We start from the raw sequence: 12,367 nt of genomic DNA, 5'->3' as shown, positions 1-12,367 counted from the left end.
AACATTCAAATTAACTGGAAACATTTTCTTAAAAGATTTTATGTAAGAGTCTCCATTTACTAATTTTCTTGAAAAAGCCCACATTCTCACATGGCAGCAATCAGCTAGACTGTATAAGAGCTGTCCCTTACAAATAGCTTTCCAGCTGTCCACAACACCCACCAGGCACCTTCACTCAGCTCTCTCAGTTGCCTGGTCCCAGGAGGCATCTGTGTTGGCCACCCCCAGATTAATACCTTCAGCTAATCAGTGGTCTCACTTCCTGTGTTCTGAGTCCATGCTCATAATACACTCTTCTGGTGCCAACTTTGACTTCTGTTGCTAGTCTTCTACAGAGAGGAAGTGAGAACTCCAACCTATGTGACAGTTTTATATTTCAATATATATTACAATAAGAAACTGGTATTTTGATTTTACACATCAGTCTCCAGTAAGTCAGCCCTGGAGAGATGGACCCACTCTTGAGTCCAACCAAATCGAGGGCCTGTCTTCAAAGCAAGGGTCAAACCCCTGTTGCTGCCAAGCTCACAGTGGCATGCTCCCTGGTACAGTGACTTAGGACTGAACTCTCAAGGTCACCATATGGAATCCTCCACATAGAGAACATTTTCCAATTTTCATTTTATGTTTGGAAGGTACTTCATGTTCTAATTGTATTTTATAAATCACATTTTTTTTACATAATACTTTTGTAGTTTTATGTATGTGTGTGTGATACCCAAAAATAGGAGATTAGGTTAGTGGAAGAGCATACAAAATGAAAGTTTTGGTTCAAAAAGAAAATTATCTTGGCCTTCCTAGCACTTCCTGCCGAGTGCTGAGTATATGCTTTCAGGTGCTTTATTCTTCCTATTAGTATCAGATTTCATGGCTCTTTATTAATTGAGGAAGAATTATTGCTTTTTCTAACTCTCAAACCTTCTCTTCTCTACTTTGTTAATGTCATTGCCTCCACAGTCACCCACTAGCCTCCTATATTTTATAATTTAGAAAATGTCCACCTACATATTGCACCTCAATTGTGTCATCTGCCAAAAAATAAGATGATGGGGAAAGAAAATCTTAAAAACACTTCCTACACATTCACACATTGCAGAGGCTTTTCATCACAGGCATGGGAGTCCCACTGCGTCTGGGAGAACTTTGGAATGATTTGTACAGGAAACAACTTGGGGAAAGATGAACTCTCAAAGATTCTCCTTAACATGAGTGTTGTCATGTTCACTCACGTAGAAACTCTAAAATATTTAAGATCCTCCAACTCTCTCTCCATTTCAGCCATAAACAGAGGCATCTCATTCATTCACTCATTCATTTAGAAAATGGTTTTGCAGGTGATCAAAGGTACACCTGAAGACAATAGAAAGCAGTTTTCCTCAACTTATTTTTAATGATCATAATAATGATGGTGACAATAAAATAGACAAGAACATTTTTGCCTTTGCAACCACATATCTGATTTCAATCGTTTTGTTTTCTGCACTACAAGATAGAACTGTTACGCAGCACCAAAGAATTTCCAGAAAGTGCTGTGTAGATCTATACTTAGGATTTGGTTTTTTTAAAACACACACACACACACACACACTAGACTGTCAGAAACCCATTTTCTGTCTCTGTTTCCACCTATATCTTTCCTATTCAACATCACTTATAGTTGACCATCTTAAAGTGAAAAATGAGTATGTGGCATATTGAGAAATGATAAATAAGCAGGTGTCTTAACATGATGTTTTTGAAATCACATATGCATTTGATTAATAAATCAGGTACACATAAATGGATCTTAACTGAGTCTCTTCTCAGACCTTTCATTTTTACAAAATGGAATACTTTCAAAAGCTGATGTTTCAATAACTAAAAGACATCTTCAGTGACAGAGAGAAGTGTTTGGGTCAACTTTAAGTTTACTTTAGATCTTGCTTTCTAAGAATCAAAGAGAATGATAAAACAGAAAAGTGACCACATTTTTGAAGGAATAAATATTGTTGTTTTAATTATGCAATTGGTAGTCCAGATCCAGCAACTCAGATAAGGCACCTGGCATTGGCCTAGGAAGGTTTTATCCCATAAAGATGTTATGTTTCTTGCCTTGAATGAGTATACTTAAACTTCAGATAAAGATAGGAACATCAAGATATAATTTCAATGTAAACATTATTGTAAGCAGGATCTATTCTTTTTCCTAAAATAGATGTGCTTGCCGTGTAAACTCTGTCAGCAACAAGTCAAGGAACTTAAATTTGACAAATCATGTTTTGGAAGCTATGTGAGATTATATGTTGTTAAAACTGTTAACTTTTAAATAACAACTGTACTATTTTATAGTGATAAAATAATGACTCTGTGAGCGCCAGGTGGGAACCTTTCAATTTATTTGAAAACTTCCTTAGAGATCTACAGGTAAGCTCAGAGATCTGACAGCCAGTAAGGACATCTGATGGCCTCAAGGGGGTGGGTTTAATAGGTATTTTATAATAGAAGGGGGAATATCAAGATAAATGCCAAGTAGCACGCAATCCGTAAGTAACCACATAATGACCTGCCATACATATTTACCTGTACTACTCAAAGCCACTACCAAGCTGCTCTAAACTTGAAGGACAGAAGGCAGCTGATTCCCCTGCCTGGTATTCACTTTGCAAAGCAAGGACTGCAGTAAGTCTACTCCACTCCAGATCTTCGGACTTCAAAACTAGGCACTAATGATCTTTGTGACCTTGGCTGGTTTCCATAACCTGACTCTAAAATTTTTATCCATAAAGTTAATAAATTTAATTTATAAAATAGAATAAAAATACCTATCCATAAGAATGTAAGTCCATCGTGAGGGTCCAATGAGATGACATTCTTAGCAGTATGCTGGGTGGATAGTAAGTGCTCAATAAGTGAGAGGATTTTGTATTACCCTCCCCACGCACCATCTGCCACAGCTGGAGGCAAAGGAACAGAGCTGCTCCCGCTTTGCTGTTTTACCTCCTAGATGTGGTCACCACAGCTGAGCTGATGCAGCTTCTGGTTTCTTTCTAGAGAAAGAAAAACATATGTTAGGAACATAATGTGTGTAAGTCCCCTTACTGACATTGGTGAGATGCCAAGAAAGAAAGATGGTTTCCTGAGGAGGGCTGACTGAAGGGGAATATATGTATCCACTTCTGTGTGGCAGTGTGTGCCCGCTGCCCCAGTATAATTTAGAATGCCAATTGGCCACATAGGAAACACAGGTGAAAACCATGTTTCTCATTATGAATGGGATTGAACTCCCCTCCCCGCCCTCAGCCTCCATAGGTATTTTCCAACTCAAGTCATTGCTTAAATATCTTAAATTTATCACCTTTTCAATGAGGTGTCCTCTAACCACCATGCTGACGTTACAACCCACCTTTCCACATTGAGTCTACTTCTTTAATGTTCTTTTTCTTCCTTTTTTCCACTAATCTAATGGAAAATGTTGTTTTCAAATTTATTACATCTATTGCTTATCATCTGTCTCTTCCAGCTAGAATGTAATTTTGGGAGGAGAGGGGGACAGGAGTCGTTGTTTTGTGCCTAGAACACTTGATAACATCTTGAATGAACAAAGAAATAAACAGATATATGCATTTGCTTGTATATGCAGAGAAACTCTGGAAAGCTTACGGAGAAAATAATAACGGATGCTACATGGACAGGGAAAGTGGGAGGAAGAGGTGACCTCTATGAACTGGGGACTATGATGGGAGGAAGATTTCAGTTTTTTATTTTTATATAAAAATACATGGATTTTATACATATCAAGCAACACTGTTTCTAAACTTACTTGCTATCTCTGACTTCCTTCTCTTCCCTAAAGAGACCTCTCTCCTTTCCCTTTTACCTACACCCCCCAATTTCTCTGTCAAGCCTCAAAATAGCAAATGTTCTTCCTGCTACATATATATATGCATCTGTACACATCTTTTCTGTGTAAATGGATGTTGTAAGAAATGTGTTAAACTGAACTTCAATTTCAAAACAGAGACATTTTACTCAAATACAGAATGTAACCAAAAGTCTTACCAAACAGTAAAAGCTTAATGAACAAAAGTGGCAACAAAAAGTTGAATCCAAAGAGGAAGGCCAACCAGGAAGAGCAGTGTGACTTTAGAGGGTTTGATAAACTGATGGTACATGACGGCAACTGCTCTGCCATGCACGAGCCCTTACTCCAGGGGTCACATGATGGAAGGCCCATTCTGTAGCAGGAGAAGTGGCCTCTGGCCTGGGAACAGGTGCTCTAGGATGCTCCCTGCTGAGCATTTTCCTGAGGCCAGGGTATGTGCTCCTGGCTGCACCTTCCACCATTCTGATCAAAGGACTCATTCGTGTTAAGGTATCAGCCTCAGACAAACTGAGAGAACACAAACAAGCATATTGCAACGTGGTGTGAAGAACACAGAAGGGACCCATGAGTTGGGATATGTTAAACATTATGAATTTATTTACAGTCATCAGTAGAAGCAACATGATCTGAAGTCAAGATGCAGCCAAGAGCCTTGCTTTCCAATGTCCAGTGTGTTGGAACATAAGTCAAATTTAAAAAAGTACGTGCTTTCTTCTTCCCTTCCATTTCTTCTTCTCCTCCCTCCCATGCTTGCCTGCCAATTTTAGGCAAGTGAATTATTATTCTAGCCACATTTCTCTAAGAGGAAAAGAATAAACTCAATCTATCTTCATTTCTCTCCTCTTACAAAGTAGATGAGACAGTGATAATATCGGTCTTTTAATTCACAGGATTTTGCTTGGAAGGGTTTAATGAATATTCATGAATGCACTTTGATAAGCAATGCAAAAATATGAAGCACAGCAAAGTGATAAAGGTCATAAATTACAAATTCCTAAATGCTTATTATGCAGAACACCAGTTTCTTGTTACTACTCCATTAAGAGCTCACCATCCCTAGACCCAGAGCCTTTTGTGTACTCCTATGAAAGGAGCTATTTTAAGTATAAGGATTTATTCCTAATTTCCCACAAAATGACTTTTCTTTATTAAAAAAACAACAACAGCCCAGCCAGGGGTGGCTCAGCAGTTGAGCATCCACCTAGGATCCAGGAGATCGAGGTTCTATTCCCAGTCAGGGCACATGCCTGGGTTGCGGGCTCGATCCCCAGTCGGGGGCGTGCAGGAGGCAGTCGATCAATGACTCTCATCATTGACGTTCTATCCCTCTCTCTCCTTCTCCCTTCCTCTCTCTGAAATCAATAAAGATATATTTAAAACAAAAACAACAACCAAGACTGTAAGGGAACAGTAGTCCAGCATTGAAAATTGTTAGTCACATACTACAATGACCTATAAATGTCTTATATTAAAACAAAGTCTAAAAATAATTTTTAAATCAACTTGTTAGATTGTATATTGTATTTCATCCACTAACTTAGAAAATCATGTTAAGATGATTGGAAATTGAAAACAACATTTTCTAAATTGTTGCTGGATATTCCTTAGGGCTGGCTGTTGCTTCTATCCAGAAGCATTATAATGACACCAACCTGAGACCCTGCACCCAAAACAAGACTGTCCTATACTGCCAAAGCAGCACATAGTTGCACTTCATTCAATTCTTTGCTGCATCCCCCCTTACTCACCACCATAACTGTAGTTATTTTTCCACTGTAGGAATCACACAACGAAAAAGCAGCAGACTATCACGCCTTCAGGTTACATAAGCACCCAACCTGAAGGGAGAGACCCAGGTCCTCTGAGCAGCACCCACTGGTAGAGGGCTTCAGACCCCAAATAGCAACTTAGCTCTGAGCAGCAAAAAGTAGACACAATTCCGCTTACAATATTCAGAGACCGCCACCCAGTCTATGAAATTGGGCTTTCCTACAGCACTAAACCGAAATCACGCTTCAGCAGTCAAGTGCTGGAGGAAGAGCCCAGACAGAACCAAAAGCTCTAGCAGTTGCCATGGCAGCAGCAACAGGACTAGGAAAGGTTTCCAGAACCAGAGTTTATAATACAATCACATGCTGTCTGTGTTTAACACATGCCGAATGAAGACAGATACAGTCTGTTTCCCGACTCCCTCCGTCAGTTTGCACTAAGATTATTTGGTGAAATTCTGGAGAGGGGAGCGTGATGTGCTCTCTGACCCAGGTCTTCAGGTTAGTCTGCAACAAAAAAGGCTCAGGCTGTCCTTCCCAGCTTAAGCAGGAAACAGCACAGGCCAATCACTGATGTAGGGTTAGCCTGGTAGGCAGAAATCTCCAGTTACACTGTAACATTTACTAGTCTCTAACTGCAGAGTGATTGATCTAATAACAAAACTGATTCAATCACTGTAGTATTACTTGGAAATATTAAGGGCTAATACATGGACAGGGGAATGTTCTTTGCATCTGAATTCATTTCATAAAAAGCAACAAAGGGATATTTCTCTTTTTTTCTCTAACTTGTAGAGTAGAACCAGGCTCCGATTTTAGATATCAACTTTTTCCTGGAACAAGAGGCCGGACCCTTAGCTGTGGGTTCAATCTCTAGATAAATTTTACCCTTTTCTTAGCTCAACGGGACCAAGTTACCTTTTTTTTATTGTGGCAAAATATACATAACTAAACATTTACCATTTTAAACATTTTTAAGTATACAATGGCATTAGGTACATTCACAATGTTGTATAACCATCACCACTATCTATTTCCAGAAATTTTTCATCATCCAAAACAGAAACTCTGTAACCATTAGACCATAAATCCCTGTTAGTTCTTCCCCTCAGCCCCTGACAACCATTATTCTGCTTTCTGTCTCAACGAATATGCCTGTTCTTGGTACCTCATGCAAGTAAAATCATGTAATATATGTCCTTTTATGTCTGGTTTCTTTCACTTAGTATAATGTTTTTAAGATTCATTCATGTTTCTGCATGTATCAGAATTTCCTTCCTTTTCAAGGCTGAATAATATATAATTATTATTATATTATAATTATAATTATATACACTATAAACATATTGTATATATTTTTGTTTATCCATTCCTCTGTTAATGGACATTTGGGTTGTTTCTACCTTTTGGCTATTGTGAACAGTGCTGCTATGAACACTGATGTCAAGTATCTGTTTAAGTCCCCATTTTCAATTCTTTTAGGTATATATCCAGTGGAAATACTAGATCATATCCATAAAATACTTTATGTTTAACTTTTTGAGGAACCACCACAGTGATCCCCACAGCAGCTGCACCATTTTACATTCTCATAAAGTTCCCCCTCTTGCTACCTTTAAAAAGATATAACCTCTGTGTCACTTTCCCAAATATCAAGGCGCTGGAAGAACATTGCCAGTAGAGCCAACCCTATGAGTCAGTGTTGATACATTTTCCTGATATCACACTGAAATCCTGATAACTTAAAGCCAGTTAACATGTGTTGACTGCCTACTATGAGCTAGAGATAGGCAATAGAGATACAAAGAGCTCACAACTTAGGAAGATAGACATTTAAATGCAAAAATGTAGTGTGATGAATCCACTAATAGAAGGATGTGCAAGGCAATAAAAGGGCAGAAAAAGCTTTGCAGAAGGGATGATTGAATAATGAATAGTGAATTAGTTTGCAAAGAGGGAGGAAGGAGAATAGCCTAAGTAGGAAATAAGTTCAAAGAAATTCAAAGAGAAGAATATGGCAATGTTTTTTCACTTTTATAAAGCCAGTAGGAGAGCAGAGCAAGAGTTAACAACAAGCAGCCTTACCTAATGTAATGTAACACAATCATGGGAGAGACATCTCATCACCGCCATATTCTGTTGGTCACAGGTCTCATTCACACCCTAAGGGAGAGGATTATACAGGGCATGAACATCAGAAAACAGGGACCATTGCAGAACACTTTAGGGGCTGTCCACCACCTGGATACAGACATTCTGTAGTGCCATGTCCCAGAAACATCTATCAAGAGGTTTCTCACCAATATCAAAGCAGAGTACTGGCTTCCCACGTCACCTTTGGCATGCTAGCAACATGGTTTGTCCTACAGGTATTGTCTATAAATGTTGAAGAATGCAAGATTTATTAATCTTTAATTTGTGTATTTTATGAAAGTTCTACATCATTATGGAAACATTCCAAACAGTACAGATAAGTATAAGTACAAAGGACAGATTCTCTATCTCTTTTCCCATTCACAAACCCCCAGTATCACTGCTCAGAAGTGATTTTTGGAAATAGTTTATGCATAGTGCAAGTTATCAAGACTAGCACTGGTTCAGGAAAACAAAAGCACCATCTGTTAAAGAGAAAATAGGAGTTGCCCTGGGGCAGGGTCAGCTATTCAGTATTCTGAGGTACCCAAGGTGAAGATCAAAGGGTAAGAGATTCATTAAGGAGGTAGGAGGGGTGACAGGACAGCTGCAGAAGCAGCCCCCATTATGCCCTGAGGGTCTCTGGCTCAGAGAGTAAGAGTTCAGTGCTAGGTTAAGGAGGGGTTAAAACCAAAAGATTAATTATAAAATAAGAGAATTAAAAATTATAAGGAGTGAAATAAAGAACTTTATATAAGGGGGAAAAAACATATTGGGAGTAAAGAAGAAAAATATTAACATAAAAAGAGTGTAAAGCATTAAATAAAGGTCAAAAGTTAAAAGAAAACACTGAAAATTAAATTGAAAGTCAGAACAAAGAATTATAAGAGTTAGACTTTTTTAAAAAAAAATATGGGTAAAGAGATGAATGGACAGCTTACAAGAAATACAGATGGTCTATATATGTGAAAACATTATAGCTTGATTTACATTTAACTAAAAATCACAAGGTACTATTTCTCGAATAGTAGATTAGGAAAGATTCAAAAGTTTGATAAAATGAGGAAAAAAGTCTCACACACTGCTAAAAGGAATATAAATTTCTGTGGACTGTTTAGATGGCAATTTGAAAATATCTATAATAGTTTGTAAATCTACTTGAATTAGCAATTCCATTTCTAATACTGTATCTTATATTTGCTTGGTTTGTATGCATAAGTATACCATTTACCTTTATAAAAAAGACACAGAGATTCATATATAGATCATCGATTGAGACAGAAATGATAGAACCTACATGTCTATCAATTTGGAACTGGTAACATAAGTGATTATATCTCCATTAAATATGGCTTATTCACACAATATAGCTTTCTCCCACCTGAAATGGGCTTCCCTTTATTCTCCTCCTACAGGAAGCCTTCATGGGTTATTCCATATCTTAATCATGATTTCTTTAGTAGATGCTAAGGTATTACCCACCATATCAATTTTCACTCACTTTAACTTTAGGGTAGCTAAAGTCTCAATCAATGGCTTTCTTGGTCATTGCATTAATGGTCCCATTCAATGTCCTCTCTATATACATGCTCTCTGCCTCTCTCTGTAGTTCTGACCCAATTTGAATCTGCCATATGACCAGTTTAGACAAATAGGAAAATAGCAAACTTTACATATAAACACATACACACAGAGGCTTGAAAAAAGAGATTCTTGCTGGAAGCCAGCGATTAAGCCCCAGCTAAAATCAAAGCATCAGCCAAACCAAGTGAAGATCAGCAAAATCACCCAACTGACATGTAGATTCGTGAGAAATAATAATTAGTTGTTGTTTTAAACTATATTTTGGAGTTGTTATACAGGAATAGCTAGCATATATCTGCCAACTTGCCTTTTCCAAAAATATGTATATATTCCCAAGATACTTAATTAGTATTCACTATCTTTAAAAATACAATTTCTCATTAAGTTCAGGACAGTCTATTATCCTTATGGAGGTTTAATTATTATATCCTCTATGAATGTAGATTTTTTTTTTTTTTTAGAATTTAGTTGTTTCTTTTATTTTTCTTAAATCAACCTCCAGTAATTTTTTTTTTTAACTGAGCTACATTATCTTCAATGATATGGCAATGAAAAGGATGGTGATTAGGAGCAAAAGAAAGAGAAAAATCTTAGGAGAGGGTTTTCTAAAGTCACCAGATTGGAGGTTTCCATTTTCTCCCATCCTATCTCAGTTTTATCAGTGCTCAGGACCTCAGTTAACACAGGGCTGATTTCAAATACAGGAGAAAGATATGTATGCACAATTACCCACAGTAAGAGAAGTTAAAAAAAAAAAAAAAAACAGAAGCCTTTCAGATCGAGATGAATTTTGATCTTGAAAAAACATCAAGCATTTATTTTAACACGCTATCCTTACCTTTGTGGATGAAAAGGAGCCACATGCTAAATCTGACAAGCTCAGAGAAGGCCTGCATGGTGGCCTTGCAAACTCAGAGACCTAAAATAACCACAACAGATGGTCTAAAATTAAAAATTTTTAAATATTAGCAGTTTATGGTTATAGCCATGTCCTGAGGCAGTATTTTTCCCTAACAAAGGTTAATTTTCACCTCACCTAAACCTGTGGGCAGTCTTTGGCATCTGAGATAACAATACCTGATAACACAGGCCTTTGCAAAACAAAGTAACTTCCCCTTTTTCCTGGCCTTCAATGCACCAGGGCAGAGACCAAGAATCTTCTCACTGTTATTGATGTCTTGTTAACCATTGATGGTTAACTACCCTGTACCCACCTATATAAAAAAAGTGTGTGTCTATCATTTTACTTTTCATCCAATCCCAGCAGTTTCCCTGCTTTGCCTTCTCCCGCCTCCCTAATCTATTACCAATGGGTTTCATGTAACCCACTTACATCCCCCTCCCTCCCCCCCCCCCCTTTGATTGTAACCTATAAAGCAAGGTGCAAACTGCCATTCTCCAAAGCATTATCACAATCCCTGGAGGTTCTGATTCCCGGCAATTGTTGACAGTTTGGCTCAAATTCACAAAAATTCTTCCAGGTTTGAATGATTTCTTACATTAACACCTTTATACTTTTAAAGCCTATGAAAGATAAGATGTTACAAAAGGAGAACATGCAAATATTAACATTTTAAATCCATCAGCTTTTCTTTCTGTTCAGTGCTTTTTCTAGAATCTCTGTCTTTTCCTGGCATTTTTTTCTTTTTTTTTTTTAAACAGTCTTCAATTTTCTGAAACAAAGGAGGATTGATTAGGACCGTCACTGCTGCTTCAGGTGCCCCGTTCTGGGGAGATAAAGTGCTTCTTCAAAAAACCCTTTCCAAAAGAGCTCTCATGTCAATTGTTCTCCTTTTTTGGTAATGTAAAACAAATTGTACCATTAGTCATTTAACACAACAAAACATCTTTCTTTGTGAAAACCACCCAGCCATTTGGTTTAAAAAAACTAAAGGATAAATCACATTTACTTAATGGATGGAACTTGATCATTTCTCCATAGTTTATTCTTAAAATTGATGTGGCAGAAGTTGCCAATAGGAAGGGATAGACAGTACCTCTAAAGAAAGAAAAATAATTCTTGAATTCTCATTAAACATATCCTTGTTCTAAAGTGTGATTCTGTTTCCACCAAGAAAATGACATTTTCACTTAAACTTTTGTCTACAATTAAACAGTTTTACGAGAGGTGTTTTCAAAATAACTATCCCCAAAGCCAACTTGTGGAAAAAGCAACATCCCTAAGTTACATTTTATGATTCTTAGGTTATCAATGAGGCTGTATGCCCTTTTTATACCCAACAGAGCAACAAAAAGATGCCCACATCTGTATCACTTGTTTTCTAAGAGAGTCGACCTTGGCACTGAGTTAGACAGGAAACTGGCACCTTCCAGAGCAAAACAACCTAAGTTCAAACTGCTTTCTCCAAGTGCAGTCTGGGATCTCCTAAGGCCATTGCTCATATTCAAAATGTACCCTCACTTCTCCTGGCAATTATGCTGTATAACAATGGAGAGTCCTCTAAGAAGCTGAAAATTCTATTAATTTTATTTAATTTCTTTTGCTATTTGGCAATGGTTTCCCAAAAATTAATTTAAAAGCCTATAATGGCAGCCTAAAATAACTCTTATTTAATGCAGGATGCCACTACTAAAAAATATATTTTTTATGTATTTTTTTTGCTTCACTAGTCGCTTTTGCTTTAATTTTTAAAATCGTTTATTCTTACCTGTCTGGACAGGTCATGGCAAAGACTATTGTTTCTTTTATAATAAAATCACATTCATGTTGTGGTTTTTTTGGAAAATGTCCCCTTCTACGTCCACTAAAGGAGAGGTGTGATTCAAAGAGAGAAATATAAGCTAATTTAGAAGTAACCATGAACTGAGTGCTTTACGTATATTATCTTATTCAGTCCTCACAACCACACTATATCTGAAGAATTTTATCAGTTTTGTAGTTGTCAAAATTAAGGTCCTTTAATAGATGAGATAATTTGTCCAAGACTACGAGTGGAGTCAGAGTTTAATCCCCCATGGGTCTGACACCAAAGCCAGAGATCTACCCATTTCCTATTAC

The 12,367-nt window shown here is 37.3% G+C and overlaps 1 long non-coding RNA gene across 3 annotated transcripts in view; it reads right to left on the bottom strand.

Annotated features, from left to right (window-relative positions):
• LOC308555697 overlaps positions 1-12,367 on the bottom strand; it is a 49,189-nt gene that overhangs the window by 31,820 nt on the left and 5,002 nt on the right. For 2 of the 3 annotated variants that reach the window (XR_013998583.1, XR_013998584.1), the window contains exons 2-5: positions 10,187-10,267; positions 7,717-7,794; positions 2,977-3,026; positions 2,802-2,862 (exon numbers count right to left, since the gene is read on the bottom strand). This is a non-coding gene — a long non-coding RNA (uncharacterized lncRNA). The remainder of the gene's footprint in view (positions 1-2,801; positions 2,863-2,976; positions 3,027-7,716; positions 7,795-10,186; positions 10,268-12,367) is intronic. The other variant, XR_013998585.1, reaches the window with a different exon arrangement.

Source organism: Miniopterus schreibersii, assembly GCF_964146895.1.
Source record: "Miniopterus schreibersii genome assembly, chromosome: 1".
In the NCBI taxonomy this organism is placed as follows: Eukaryota; Metazoa; Chordata; class Mammalia; order Chiroptera; family Miniopteridae; genus Miniopterus; species Miniopterus schreibersii.
This window is presented reverse-complemented; position numbering and strand designations above follow the sequence as displayed.